We start from the raw sequence: 16,476 nt of genomic DNA on the forward strand, positions 1-16,476 counted from the left end.
TAATGGCTTCCCCATTTCACATAGTACAATCATCCCATCCCAGTCTGGACACATCCTGCAGCTATTTCAATGTAATTGTATTACTTAATGCAGGGAGAATGTTGTTTTCTAGTAAGAGATGATGCAAAATGAAGTTGTGGGAGCGTTAGAGAAGCCACATAATAGGAAGCGAGGACCTTCCCAACAGAGTGATAAGATGGGTTTCTGCGATGTGCAGAGCTGAGCATATGTTGTATTGGAATAAAAAATGCAGGTGAATCCAGGGGAACTGAGAAACACAACCACTTCTTATTGCAATCTTAAATAAAATTGCCTGTGTACCTAGTGACAGATCTGGTTTGGTTCACAGACATTCAGCTCTGAAATAAGAAACTGAAGAACATTATCAGAGGATGATCATCACCATAAACTAGTCATGGCTAAACCCACCCTCCAGGCTGGAACACTATTTCCAGCAGCTTGAGCTTGTCACAAATGTTACATGCCAGACAGCATCACCGTGCAAGGTCCACACACAGCTGGGGCTCAGAGTCAGGCTGTAACCGGCTGAGACTGGTCTTTAATACTCTAAACTAATGCCAAAAACAACTGAGATGTGATGTGCTTAGTTATAAAATACATCCTCAGGCCTGCTAATAGCTCATAATGTGGCCTTACAGATAGGTTCAAGTACACGAAAGGACACTGGCCTAAACAGGTGACGGGAAACAGCTGTGCTCCATTTACACAGAGGACAGGAAAGGAGGGAACGAAATTTAAATTACAACAGGCAGGTGTGACAGGTGTCAAAAGACAGAAATGAAGACAACTAAGTTACTAGCAAAGGGAAACATTGTTAGGTGGTGAAAGAGAGTAAAAAGGAAATGGACATTACAATATTGAATATCAGCACACATATACATGGGAGAGTGACATGTTGATTAGAGCAATCAGCCTCTACATCAAAATTTTTTCATAAAATACTATCTTGAACAATATGGAATGGTCATTTTGGTAGACCAAAAAGTGGTCAAATATCAGCTACTTCAAATGGTTCAACCTAATATTAATACTTCTGTCTTAGGTGAGAAGCTTGAACAATACCTAATGTATCCTAGACAATCCACAAATATTCATTCTGAGGACTGGTAAATCATGAAATGAATTTTCAAATAGTTAAAGCGATAATGTTTAACTGAACAAGGAAGAGTTTTCTGGGTGGTTATATATCTTTTCTGTTAGTTTCTTTGTCTCTTTTGGAGCAGTCTTTCATGTTAATTTCTTTCTCTTATCTACCTTGACGACTTTTTAGTCCATCACTGAAGTTACACTCATTAGGGACGGTGAACATTTGTACACACTATTAGTAATCATCTTTTCTACTTTTTTTGGATTATCAATAATGAAAGTTAATAAAACTAACCAAGTTTGGATACTAATTTCAAAAATACATACCAGAGGATTCAACGACTATTGTTTGCTTTTGAGTCTTTGTGTTGGTTTTAAAATACTTAAGGAAAAATGTTCATCTCCATTAAAGATGTTTGAATCAGTTTTGCACATCAAACTTGTTGAGACACGTTAGTTCCTTAACATCTTCACACCAGCCAACTCCATTCTATCAGTTACATCAGCCAAAGCCCTTGCAGTGAGCCTTAATTTTGTTTTTTATTTCACTCACACCCCATAGCCAATCTATCAGCAAATCTCAAAGCTGTAAAATATACCCAGGATATAGCCTGTATACCTGTAAAATATACAGGTATATTGTAAAATATACCTGTAAAATATACCCAAGATATAGACTGGGTATACCTAAAAAATACCTAAAAATATACCTGTAAAATATACCCAGGATATAACCACTCCTCACCGCATCTTCTTCAAGGCCCCCTCACACTCAGCTCCAAGCTCCTCCAAGGCCAAGCCAGTATCTTCCCTCATCCAGATAACTGCAAGAGCGTCTAAAGGTTCTCCCTGTTTCTGCCTTTTCCTCCCTACACTGTATTCTCCATAGAATAGAAAAATCATCACCCTCAAAAGCTTCCATTAACTCCTCATTTCAGTCAAAGTGAAAGCCAAGGTCTTACCTTTATGTAAAAGCCCTCCCTGACCTGTCCCATTACACCCTTTACCTCCCCAGTTTTATCTCCTGTGACCCCCCCACCCTGGAACACCCTGCTCCAACCCCCCGGCTTTTTCCAGACATTGACTCTAGTCTCACCTTCTTAGTGAGTCCTTCCCCAGTCATCCCATCTAAAATGACAACCCCCCATTTACCAGCACTCCATATCTTTCTTCTTTATTTTTTCCCCTTAGACTTTGTGGTGGTTTTAAGATATATCCACAAATTCTATGATATTTGTCCCTTCACTTAAAGGCGGAACCTAATTCCCCTCCTCTTGAGTAGGGATTTTCTTAATGACGCTTGTGACAAATAGAACATGCAGGAAGTGACAAGATGTTGTTCCCAAGACCAGGTCATGAAAAGTCCTTGTGGCTTTCTCCTTACACACCCTTTCACGTGCTCTCTGTTCACTTCCATCAGGTTTGGAAGGCAGCTGCCATGTTGGAAGTATAGTCAAGCAACTCTATTGAGAATCAGTCATGGAGAAGAACTAAGCCCTCTTGCCAACAGCCTTAGAACTGAACCATCATGGACGTGGATCCTCCAGCCCTAGTCAATCCTTCAACTTAACTACAGCCCTGGCCAACATTTTGACTGCAATCTCATAGAAGGCTTTTAGCGAGAAGGTCTTCAACTTTAGCCAGTGAAGCTGCTCCAGGTTTCTGACCCACAAAAGCTGTGCAGAAATAAATTTTGTTATTTTAAGCCTCTAGATTTGGGGGTAATTTGTTATACAGAAATAGACAGCTAATACAGCCCTTATCACCATCTAACCATATTTTATTATCTTATTTATTGACTGTCTTCCCCTCATGAATGTATTTTCTGTGAGGGCAGAGACAATCGTCTTTCATTTTTAATAATGAATAAGATGGGTATCCAAGGCTCTCATACATTAGTGGATCAGCAAAAAACTGCAACATTCCAACACAACTTACAGTGGTAGCAAGAATTTCTATCACTTGGGTAAAGGATGATTGCACTTAGTAATAAAGCAGATTCTACTACGGATGTATTGCAGGATAATGACCACAAAGAGCCTCCTAATTTCCTGCTGTATACTAAAGATGTGTTCTCAAAGAAAAACAAATTACCCACTAGGTAATTTGTGAGTTTTTGGTTCTTAATCCAGACAGACAGCAAAATTGTCAGCAGACCTCCTACAACAACAAATGCCCAGATTCCACACCTAAAATCTCCGATTAATGGCTTCTGCTATAGACATAAAGCTTGTGTCCCCTGAATATTCGTTTGCTGAAACCTAATCCCCAATGTGATGGTATTCAGAGACTGGGTTTTGGGAGGTGATTAAGTCATGAAGATGGCGCTTTCATAAATGGGATTAGTGCCCTTATTAAAGAAATCCCAGAGAATCCCCTCATTGCTTCCACCATGTGAGGATACAGTGAAAATCTGGCCATCTATGAATAGAAAGAGAGGTTCTAACTAGATACTGACTCTGCCTGTGCTTTAATCCTGGAGTTCCCAGGCTTCAATAAATAGAGAAATAAATTTCTGTTGTTTATAAGCCACTCAGTCTATGGCATTTTTGTTGTAATGGCCCAAACAAACTAAGACAGTGTCTTCAGCTGCAAAAAAATTCTTCTAGGTTATTCTGATATATAATATATCCAAGACTGAGGACTCCTTCACTGGTTGCTAAGTAATTAGAGAAGGTAGCAGCAGCAGCAGCATACTGGTCTATCCTACTAGTTCTGGAAGCTCTTCCCATCAGTTCAGCAACTCTGAATTCTCCTTCTGCACTCACTTACTCACTTATTAAGTATTTATAAAGACGTTAGCACTGTGCTAGACTCTGGGGAAATGAAGAGGCTGGTGGAGCTCAGGGTCTGCTGAGGGAGATCAGACTCTCACTCAAGGAGACATCCAACCCAGAAAGCCTCATCCCTAACTTTCCAACAGAGCCTGGACTCACCCCACACACATGCCTTGGGCTGGAGATAGCTTGATCAGACATCATCAGAGAGACATGGAATGGGCAGCAATGGATGGCAAGGAAGGGTTGAAATCATCTGCAAAGAACATGTAAAGTGGAAAGGGGAGGAGATCCAAACTAACTCAAGCAACTCCAGAACTTAAGGACTCCCAAGGGGAGAAAAGCCTGCAAAGCAGACTACAGAGCAGGCTCCCTAAAGCTAAGAGGAAAGCAGAGAGTCTCAAGTCCCATGAATCTCAGAAAATAATTTGTCCACACATTTGAAGGGTCTCTGTTTCCTCATCCGTTAAGTAATAGTGTGAGAATAAGTAATTTTTAATGTTTTTTTCAACACGAATGTTCTATTAAAAATTATATATGTGAATATGCATGTTTGTATATGTAACAATTCATTACCCAATATTGTTCTCCAAGAAATGGAAAGCTCACTGTGTATAGGAAAGAGATTGTAACTTGACTTTATTGGTAAGGGAAGTAAACACTATCTGGCTTATGCTAATTTCCAGAGCCGTAGTTGACAGTGCTATCCTTCATTTAGAAAGTATTTCAATACCAATTGGACAAGTTAGAACAAATATCCCCGGGCATTCCAGCAGTACCAGAAAACTGTCAGAGCCCCAGATGAAGCTCAGAGTTCAGCTGGGTTATGCAATGCCCCAAGCTTCTAGACGACTGACAACACAAAGCATTTACCCTCCCAGCCAGTTGTTTACCAGCTTGTCCTGGTTCAGGGAGGGCATGTGAAGGCCACAGACCCATACCAACCCTCCAACACAGGAGCTCCTCACCTTCCAGCTTGGCATAGGCAGAATATGATGGATGCTGCAACAGATGGCAAGCTGGAGGCTGTGGGAGGTTGTAACTCCTTGTTCCCTCTGCCAATTAATTCCCAAGGAGGAATCTTTTTTTTTTTTTTTTTAATTGAAGTATAGTTGATTTACAATGTTAGTTTCTGGTGTACAGCAAACTGATTCAGTCATATGTATATGGATATTCTTTTTCATATTCTTTTCCATTATGGTATTATAGGATATTGAATATAGCTCCCTCTGCTATACAGTAGGACCTTGTTGTTCATCTATTTTATATTTAGTAGTTTATATCTGCTAATCCCAAACTCCTAAATGATCCATCCCCCACCCTCTTTCCCTTTCGGGAACCATGAGTTTGTTTTCTATGTCTGTGAGTCTGTTTCTGCTCATAAATATGTTCATCTGTGTCATTTTTAAAATTCCACGTGTAAGTGTTATCATATGGTATTTGTCTGTCTGACTTACTTGACTTAGCCCAAGAGGCATCATTTTGAAGAGAGGTTTCCAGCCCTCATCTCATTCCTTCTGGAGGAAAAGAATGAGAGAGTCAGAAAAACAAGGGAAAGATGGGGACCAGGGACAGTCATTCCCACCTCACTCTAGAGCAAAATTTCTCCACCGTGGCACCACTGACACTGGCAGCTGGAAAATTCTCTGTGTGGGGCTGCTTGGTGGGCTATGGGATATTTAATAGCATCCTTGGCCTCTACCCACAAGATGCCAGTGGTACCCCCTGCAGGGGTGCGACAATCAAAAATGCTTCCATACATGCCCAAAGATCCCCCAAGTTTCTCCCACTTGAAATCATTCAAAGAATAGTCTGCCCACAAAGGTCCCAGACAAACCTGGCTGGCTGGAGAGAACACTGTCCACCCTCCACACTGATGCTTCAGTCAAAACTTCCAGCATGAATTATACTGTTTAAGCAATTTAAAAGAGTAATTATGTATGGATGTGACAGATGGACCATAAAGAAGGCTGAGTGCCAAAGAATTAATGCTTTTGAGCAGTGGTTCTGGAGAAGACTCTTGAGAGTCCCTTGGGCTGCAAGGAGGTCAAACCAGTCCATCCTAAAGGAAATCAGTCCTGAATAATCATTGTAAGGACTAATGCTAAAGCTGAAGCTCCAATACTTTGGCCATCTGATGAGAACAACTGACTCATTGGAAAACACCCTGATACTGGGGAAGACTGAACGCAAATAGAGAAAGAGACAGCAGAGGATGTGATGGATAGCATCACTGACTGAATAGACATGAATCTGGGCAAACTCTGAGAGACAGTGGCGGACAGAGGAGACTGGTGTGCTGTGTTCCACGGGGTCACAAAGAGTCAGACACGACTTAGCAACTGAACAATAACAACAAAGCAATTTAAAAACTAACCAAACCTCTACAGACAACTCCACCCTGCTGCATTCTTAAATCCTGAATCTAGATATTGAAAGTTCCAGCTAATAGCCTAGCCTTGGGGGAACCCATGGTACAATGTCAATCTTAAATTCCCAGCCTCTGGTCTTCACTCTGGCCACACTGACTGGAACCTCCCAAGTGGCTGCAAAGGACAGGCTGTATGTTGAAATCAGCCTTGTAATAGAGAAAAGAAGAGGCTAGTGATCAGAATACCCAGCTTGGAGCTCCACTTACATCATTCACTAGCTATGTGACCTGGAGCGCATCACTTAAGCTTTCTGAGGATGTTTACTCAAGTGCAAAATGAAAGTAATGCTATCTGCCTTGCTTTCCTCCATTCATCATCGTGAAGCTCAAACACAAGACATGGGATGTCTATGGAGCTCTGTACAATGGTCAGGAACCACATGCTTACTGTTACCTATGAGGGCTATGGTTATCACAGCACCCCATCTCTGTGTTAACACACCCACTGCAGGAGTTTGAGGAGATGCTCAAAGAGCAGGCTTCTTTCATTTTAATGCTGACTTAATCAGAAATTCTCTCTACTTAATTTTGCCAAAAATGTGAGATACCTCCAAGTGATTTCTTTTCAAAAGATTGTCTATCAATTCCAAAAATAGTAATAAATATGTATTTAAACCTACTATATACTTTAGGGATTCATCAGTAAACAAAATAGACCAGGATCTCTGCCCCAAAAGTCCTATTTTTAAAATGGGCTGGGGAATGGGTAATAAGCTATAAACAAACAGAAAACATAATAAACAGTAAGTTGCACAGAATGCTAGAGGCTGGCAAATGCTGTGGGGGGAAAAGAAAAGGCAGATAAGAGGCATGGGGTCAGCAGGAGTGTGGGTAGGGGTTAATTTGCTGTTTAAAGAGGGCAGCCTGATTGAGAAGTGAGATGTGGTAGAGGTGAGGGGTCAGTGTGGAGCTGTTGGGGAAGAGCATTCCAGGCACAGGGAACAGCCAATGAAAGGCCCACAGGCTGGACCATGTGTTCCAACATGCACAAGCAGGAGGCCACAGTGACTGGAGCGGGGTGAGCAAAGGAGAGGTTGTGGGAAATAGGACACACAGTGCAAGAGTCGGAGGGTGAAGCTGGGGCACATAAAACGCATGGAGGGAACACTGTTCCAAGCTAGGGACTGAGGAGCCACAGCCGGAAACTTGGTCCCTGCTGCCAGGGGAAATGAAAAGGGAGCTCTCAAGAGAGCTTGCACTTCCCTGGTGGCTCAGATGGTAAAGTGTCTGCCTGCAACGTGGGAGACCCAGGTTCGATCCTTGGGTTGGGAAGATTCCCTGGAGAAGGAAATGGCAACGCATTCCAGTACCCTTACCTGGAAAATCCCATGGACAGAGGAGCCTGGTAGACTACAGTCCATGGGGTCACAAAGAGTCGAACACAACTGAGCAACTTCTCTTCTCTTCTCAGAGAGCTTGACCAAGTCCTTGGCCTTCCTTATTCAGGACTAGTTTGGACGGGAAGACGGGGTCAGCAGTCCGTGACCAAGTTCTTCTTTCCTCTACGGATTGTGCAGGCATCAGAGTTACTGTGCCGAAGCCTCCTTCCCCATCACCATCAGATAACATTGAATCCTCCTGCACACAGGACTTTCCAGCAATCCAGCATGAAGAGAGAATGTCCATCTCAAACTTTCCCCCATTCTTTGGTAGAAGCTCAGCCAAAGGGTCTGGCTCAAGGAGAACCAGAGGTCACTGCACCAGTTCACCTTCTGATGCCAATCCACTCACTCCTACCCACCCCTAGCCAGGATCTGAAGAGCCTGTGCTTCTCACTAAGGGGGTTTCAGAAGCTCACCCTGGGCTCCCTCATTTCTCCTCACTCTCCTAGACTGCCAGGAGCAAGTCGAGGGTCTTGGGCTATCACTTCCACGCTGGATGCAGCCATCTCAACCTTGTCTCTTTCTTCCCCAAGTTATTTGCAAACAACGCTGCTGCAGGAGCATGCACAGTTGGCTTTGTGCCCGAGGGAGAGGCGGTCTAAAGCAGCGGGGGATGTGCCTCTCCCAATAAAAATTAATGGAACAAAAACCCCCTGTGTGCTGCACAAACTGCCTCTCCCGGGGAGCTTTCATCTCCCCTGTTCTCTTCCCAAGCCCTCCCCTGGGTTCTCCCATCCCCTGGGTGTCTTTGGCATAATCTGGGGCCCATCATTAAAGGGAAAAGGAAAAGGAGTAAATCAGACAAGGGTTCACACACACCAAACACACACATGCACACGCACACACATGCTCAGCCAGGTCTACACACACATGCACACTCATACATGTGCACACACATTTTATAGACATGCACCTTTCCAGTTTCATTAGTAATTTCATGGTGGGAGAGATTACACCATCAGCACAGCAGAAAGAAGCTGCTTATAGAAAAAAAAATTTACCCTTTAAGGGTTTGCAAAAGAGTTAAGAACCTCTGGTTTCCTTTTCATTTCTATTGTTTGTTTTGCTTTGTTTTCATACACAAGCACTCCATGCGCACATTTTTGTCATGAAAGATTCAGGACAGTATGTTATGAACAGAGCATGACAGACACATAACTTCTGCCCTCCTGGTTCCTGCTCCCTTCCTCAGAGGAAACACAATTGTGCTGGATTATTCTACTGTCAACTTGGTTTCTCTGGGAACTCTTTATCTCAGAATCCACCTTCCCTGTATGGTTTAAGTTGTCGTTGTTGTTCAGTAGCTAAGTCATGTTTGACTCTTTGAAACTCCATGAACTGCAGCCCACCAGGCTTCTCTGCCCATGGGATTTCCAAGGCAAGAATACTGGAGTGGGTTGCCACTTCCTACTCCAGGGGATCTTCCCAAACTAAGGATCAAACCTGCATCTCCTACATTGGCAGGCAGATTCTCTACCACTGAGTAACCAGGGAAGCCCCATGGTTGTAAGTTAGAGTCAGTCAAAAGCTTGCATGAGATTTTGCAGTCAAAAGTGGAGCAGCCACAATGCTCTGAAGGTCATGTTGGTCAAAGGTGATGAGAGAAAGGGCAGAGGTGCTGGTGGGTTTTCTTCTCCATCTCCAGCTCACCTTCCAACCATCAGCCTGCCCTGTCAAGCACCAGCAACACCAGGTAACCTCCAGATGCTTCATTGAAAATCCAGAGATGGCAGCACACACATTCAGCCACCTGCCAAGGGCCCCTTCTGCAACCCCACTGCAGCAGCTGGAAGAGATGGCTTCCAGATCCTTCACCTCCCCTTCACAGACCCTTCCCTACTCAGCTCCTCCCACAGCTGTGTCAGGACTCATTCCTACAATAAATTCCTTATTCCAAGCCTCTTCCTATTTCTGCTTCCCTGATTAACTGTCTGACACAGCTGTCAACAGTGCACGATGCTTCCATCCCTTTCCTAGCTTCCATCCCTTTTCTATACAAAGGCACATACCCACACACATCTCTGCTTTTTTCCCTCCATTTTCCCTAAATGTAACCATCTCAGTGAGATTTCTGGGGCAACACATAGAAATCAACCTCCTTCTTTTTCATGGCTATGTAGAATTCTATATGTGTGATTTATTTATGTATTTCCATATTGGCAAATATTTAAGTTGTATCTAGTTTTCCGCCCTGACAAAAATGCTGCAGTGGCATTTTTATATATCCTTCGTTATGCCTAACATGAAAATCTTCTATCGGGCAGCTTTCTAGAGCTGGAATAAGCAGGTGAATATATTTTTAATTTCTACAGTTATGACCTAATTGTCTTTCAAAAGGCTTCTTTCTCTAGAATGCTCTTGCCCTGCAGGCAGCTTTGTCCTTGTTTGCTAAGCAGGGCCCTGCACCATGGGTTCCCTGCAGATGCACAGCCTAGCATGCTCTGCCTGGAAGGCAGTGGGCATTTGAAGCAGACACGTGGACATAGGGAAAGCACAGGTAAGCGCACGGAGAGCATCTCACTCAGAAGAAACATACAATTAGCTGCTTATAGACAAAAAGATCTCATGGCTACATAGAAAAGTCCTCCTGGTTATAGAGATCAAATTGCCAACATCTGCTGGATCATTGAAAAAGCAAAAGAGTTCTAGAAAAACATCTACTTTTGGTTTATTGACTACGCCAAAGCCTTTGACTGTGTGGATCACAACAAAATGTGGAAAAATCTTAAACAGATGGGAAAACCAGACCACCTGACCTGCCTCCTAAGAAATCTGTATGCAGGTCAAGAAGCAACAGTTAGAAATGGACATGGAACAACAGACTGGTTCCAAATCAGGAAAGGAGTATGTCAAGGCTGTATATTGTCACCCTGCTTATTTAACTTTTATGCAGAGTACATCACGTGAAATGCCAGGCTGGGTGAAGCACAAGCTGGAATCAAGATTTTTGGGAAAAATATCAATAACCTCAGATACACAGATGATACCACCCTTATGGCAGAAAGTGAAGAAGAACTGAAGAGTTTCTTGATGAAAGTGAAAGAGGAGAGTGAAAAAGTTGGCTTAAAATTCAACATTCAGAAAACTAAGATCAAGGCATCTGGTCCCATCACATCATGGCAAATCAATGGGAAAATAATGGAAACAGAGAGAGTCTTTATTTTTTGGGTTCCAAAATCACTACAGATGGTAACTGCAGTCATGAAATTAAAAGACACTTACTTGCTCCTTGGAAGAAAAGCTATGACCAACCTAAATAGCATATTAAAAAGCAGAGACATTACTTTACCAAAAAAGGTCCATCTCTAGTCAAAGCTATGGTTTTTCCAATAGTCAAATGTGAGAGTTGGACTATAAAGCCGAGCGCTGAAGAACTGATGCTTTTGAACTGTGGTGTTGGAGAAGACTCTTGAGAGTCCCTTGGACTGCAAGGAGATCCAACCAGTCAATCCTAAAGGAAATCAGTCCTGAATATTCATTGGAAGGACTGATGCTGAAGCTGAAACTCTACTACTTTGGCCACCTGATGCGAAGAGCTGACTCATTGAAAAAGACCCTGATGCTGGGAAAGACTGAAGGCAGAAGGAGAAGGGGACGACAGAGGATGAGATGGTTGGATGGCATCACTGACTCAATGGACATGAGTTTGAGTAAGCTCTGGGAGTTGGTGACGGACAAGGAGGCCTGGCGTGGTGCAGTCCATGGAGTCTCAAAGAGTCGGACATGACTGAGCAACTGAACTGAACTGAGACAAAAAGGCAAACAATGAGAAGTGGCATCCATATGAAATGGGTTGTTATTGTTTAGTCGCTAAGTTGTGCCCGACTCTTTTGCGACCCTATGGACTACAGCCTGCCAGGCCCCTCTGTCCATGGGTATTATCCAGGCAAGAATACTGGAGTGGGTTGCCATTCCCTTCTCCAGTGAATCTTCCCAACCCAGAGATCCAACTGGCATCTCCTGCATTGACAGGCAGGTTCTTCATACCAGGGAAGCCCCACATGATATGGGTAGGTTGACATTAATACCAAGAAAAGGAAATTCTTCCCTTTGTATGATTTCAGAGATTCCCCAACCCCATCCAAATTACTGTCCATGCCTGCATCCATGGACATACAAGCATACACACACACACACACACACACACTTGAGATTCTGCTACTGAAGCTTAAAATCTCTTTAAATATTTTCTTCCTCCAATAGCACAAAGGTCCAAATGAAATGATCCTTATCAATAAATAGTATACTTAGATGTAAAGAACTTCGCTAAATGTTCATCCAAAGAAGAGTCTTCTTCTCTTGGTCTTAATCTCAACCTATCCATTTCATATGGGGCTTCACTGGTGGCTCAGTGGTAAAGACCCTGCCTGTCAATGTGGGAGACACAGGTTCGATCTGTGGATCTGGAAAGTCCCTTGGAGAATTAAATGGCAACCCACTCCAGTATTATTGCCTGGAGAATCCTAGGGACAGAGGAGCCCGGCAAGCTACAGTCAATGGGGTCACAAAAGATCAAACATGCCTTGTGTCATTGGAGGTAGGCATTATTTCCATAAGAGAAAAGTAAGGTTCAGCAGAGTGAAGCCAGACAGCTAGTGTGTTGCACAGCAAGGATGTGAACTCAGCTCTCTATGTGACCAGACAACCACTGCCTGACCCACGGGAGGTAACAGTGTCCCTTCACTTCACAGAAGGGTGTGGACTACTTCTGCTGCACTTGTTCTTGAGAGTGGCTTTTCTAGAGGAATGGGCACTGGTTGTCGGAAAAGACCAGTTAGAGAGGAAAGAAGATCAAGGGAAAAGATCTTGAGAGCATAAATCCAAGAGTCATGTACTTCCTGGGTCAATGACAAGGAAATAGCTAGATTAGCCCAACAAGGAATGTGGAAGATAACCAGAGGAAGAAGGGCAGCTTCCCCAGTCCAGGCACCTCCTCCTGATTGTGGTGTTGGGAGCCTAGGAAGACACTGGAAGTTATGGGAAGACGTCAGTTCCATGATCTCCCTCCTCCTAAAGTATAGGAGCCTGTGCTGTGACAGGTGACTTCAGACTGTAACTTAATCCCCATAATTAGATAATTTCAGGGACCAACAACCTTGGAATAAGGATGTAGAGAAGGGACAGAGGGGATGCAAGTGATGAGGTGCAAGCTCGGGGTCAGGGCAGGTTGCAGGATGGTCAGAGAGACTAGTGCTGGAAAAGTGACAACGGGGCAGAGTGGTTTCCTGGAAAGCACAAAGGATGCAGTCAGAAGTGTCGGGGGAAATGCAGCACACAGGTGCAGATCCAACAAGAGAGCTGGGGCAGCAAGCTTCCGGCGACACGGAAACCTGCACAAACTCCTGAAAACCAGGGGTCCACAGGGGCCCAGGCCCCAAACACAGATCACGCAACAATCCTGTATAAAGTTCACCCTTGCTGCTCAGCCTGAAAAACGCATCATTTCAGCATGCTCTCACAACTCTCGGAAGTCCTATCCATCTCCGGATGAAAAGGAAACATGCCTCTGGGAATCTGTGATGATGGGAAGAGAAGAGAGCAAAAGGTAAACACAGCAACACAGAGTGCTTGCCCGGAAGGACCCAGCAGGGGCGCAGTGCACTGTGGGGCACGGCAGGGTAGGCACTGCTGCAGTTTCTGGGAGACCATGAAGGTGGCTGGGGGCCTGTCCCATTGCTGTCCACCCCAGGCCCCAGCAAAAGCCTGATGAAGACAGGCTGGGTGTGCTGAAGACAGTCTCTGGTCCCTGCAGAGACTGTCAGTGCTGAGAAGTCAGCCACTCCAGCTGCAGCTAAGGTCAGCGTTCAAGGCGGCGATGGGGGCCAGGCCCGATGGAAAGGAGAACGTGCAGGCCCCTGCTATTTTTTAGACCAAAAGCCTGAAAGCCAGGTCCATCACAGGACAGAATATCATACATGCATTAAGCATGATAGTTACGAAGACCATATGTTAGTCGCTTGGTCATGTTTGATTCTTTGCTACCCCATGGACGACCCCATTGGAGCCCACCAAGCTCTTCTGTTCATGGAATTCTTCAGGCAAAAAGACTCGAGTGGGTTGCCATTCTCTTTTCCAGGGCATCTTCCTGACCCAGGGATCAAACCCAGGTCTCCTGCATTGCAGGTAGATTCTTTACCACTGGAGCCACCAGGGAAGCCCATGAAGACTAAGTAGCAACGTGGAAAGTTATCAGGATGTAGAGCATCACCAGTGATCATGAATGAGCCTTTTATTCAAGTGGATAAACACCTGAAGAGAAGACCTCAAAATGGCGGCGTGAGGGGGTTGTGGGATTATGGGTTCTTCCCCCTCCACTTTCTGCATTTTCTACCAGCTGGTAGGCTGGTTTTACCATGATGCAGGAAGGTAAGGAAGGAAAGTGGTCTGGCTGTGACCTGAGGTTCCTGGGATGAACTTGGGTGACTACACAGTGTCCAGGTGAGTGTGAGAACCAGACCCCCACATACACACACAACACATATACCACAGCACACACGCATACCGTATACACCACACATACACAATACACACGACACAATACACATTCCGTGATACACACATACATGCACACACAACACACACCATACACACAACACATACATACTATGCACACAACACATGTATATACCACATACACCACACACATTTCTCACACAACAGACACAATACATACTACATGATACATAGCATGCACACAACACATACCACACACATATAACACATACATACTATGCACACAACACACATATACCATATACACCACACACATCTATCACACACAACACACAATACACACACAGCATAAACACACAATATACACCACACACACACAACACGTGCATACTATGCACACAACACACATATATACCACACACACACAGTCCACACCTATACACCACGCATCTCACACACACACAAAGGAGAGCTCATGTGCTTTTATTTCCATGCGCATTTTACCAGGGGTCAGTCTTGGGAAGCGTTTTCTCTCAGGGATTCTAGGGTGAGCTGGGGAACCAGGAAAGCTCTCTCTTTGCTCTTCTAGGACTGAAGTTTGCTCTCTAGGCAGAAGACCCCCTGAGCTGATAGGGAGCTAGAAACCAGCCTCCACACCAGAGACTCTTGGTTTCCTTGAGAGCAATACCCTGGACCTGCCAATGGATATCATGCATGGAGAGAGTTCTAATGGATGCCTCCAGGAAAGCCACATTCCGGGTTTGGGAAGGCCTGGCCCACCCCCAGGCCCTGCAGGAGAACCCTTGCTCCCCTTTCTCACACAGACCAGCTCCCACAGCTCTGTCCACTGGCACATGTGAAGGGGGCCCACGGTGGCACCCGCTCATTTACGATGCTGGTGCCAGCCTCGCTGGAGTCTTCCAGCGTTCAGCATTAGGCATGGTACATTGCATGTATATAAATCAAATTAACATACACTGTCACTGCCCGCTTGAGCAGCTGTATTATTTGTGTTAAATTTCATAGTTAAAATGAAACACTTTTCCATTACTAAATCTCAACTCCACGGGGTGACCACAAGGGTCATTGCCAGAATAAAGCCTGCAGACACCAGCCCAGTTCAAAATGGCAAATGCAAACTGGATCTACAATGTGACCACAAAACTGCAAATTGCCACCAGACTAAGACACTGGTGTTGATTCACATCTCAGAACCAAAAGTTTGTATCAACCCAGCACCACAGGTAAGCATACCCCTGACTCAGCTGGTTACAGCAAAGTGCCATAAAGGCCATGAGTAACTTGGAACGTGTGGCCCAATTACTTTGCTCAGCTCGTGGTCACGGAGTCTCCACTTCCCCGCATGTGCATACCATGCTGACACCCGTTAAATCCTTCCTACAGACCGTGCACTTCACAGGCATTCAATGCGTCAACTTCCAAAAAAGTCAACCTCAGTGTCATGAGCAGCAGGATACCTCTAAGGATATTGAGACCCAATTTAAAAACTGTGAGCTGGGGACACAGCTGATAAGTGATGCGGCCAGGACTTGGGCTGGGAGCTGAGTGAATCCAAATCTCTGTCCCTTCCCCGTTGCCAAGCAAGTGTGGGCTGGTGCAGAGTGATCCACAACTGCTGGAGAAAGCAAACCCACTCAGAGTCCATGCTTTGCTGGTGATGGATGAATAGTGGCGTCTCCCTGCAGAGCATACATCATGGTTATTCTTAGCACACAGAGTGCCTGCCCTTAGGACCTCAGGCGTCCTTCTCCCTGTCACATGGGGTATAGACAGTCCAGGTTCAAGACCCAAGGTTCAAAGAGGCACAGCTTCCACTCTGCTGCCCGGCAGGCCCCAGCATCGGGAAAGTCTGTCGTCTTCCATTAGCTGACACGTCACATCAGTACCCAGTTGCAAAAGCCCTTCATTTCTTGGCGGGCTTTAGTGGGCTTCCAGGCTTCCACCCACCAGACCTATACCAGCCAGAATTGGCTCTCAACTCTGTTCTGTAACTGGTATACCTCCTGTCTCCTAACTGGGTTCCCCGGCTGCACCCATAGCATTTCATGGTTCCTCAATTCTACCCAGTACCTGAACCCCCACCTCCACAGCAACTGCATATAGAACTCTGGGATGTTCCAGAGCGTGGATGTGGCTAAAGAAAGGAAAGCCAATCAGACCGACGCCGAGCCCGTAGAGCAGAGAGCTCTATTCTTATGAGGAGCGCACTTCTCCGCTTCCAGGGCCAAGGATCATAAATTTCTCTCTATGCACACAGGGTGAGGGCAGCTACAGAAAAACCACAGCGGCTCAGACCGCCTCAAAT

The sequence above is a fragment of the Bos grunniens genome, chromosome 2 (assembly GCF_055505025.1).
Source record: "Bos grunniens cultivar Pamir isolate PY7600 chromosome 2, Bosgru_T2T1.0, whole genome shotgun sequence".
NCBI lineage: Eukaryota > Metazoa > Chordata > Mammalia > Artiodactyla > Bovidae > Bos > Bos grunniens.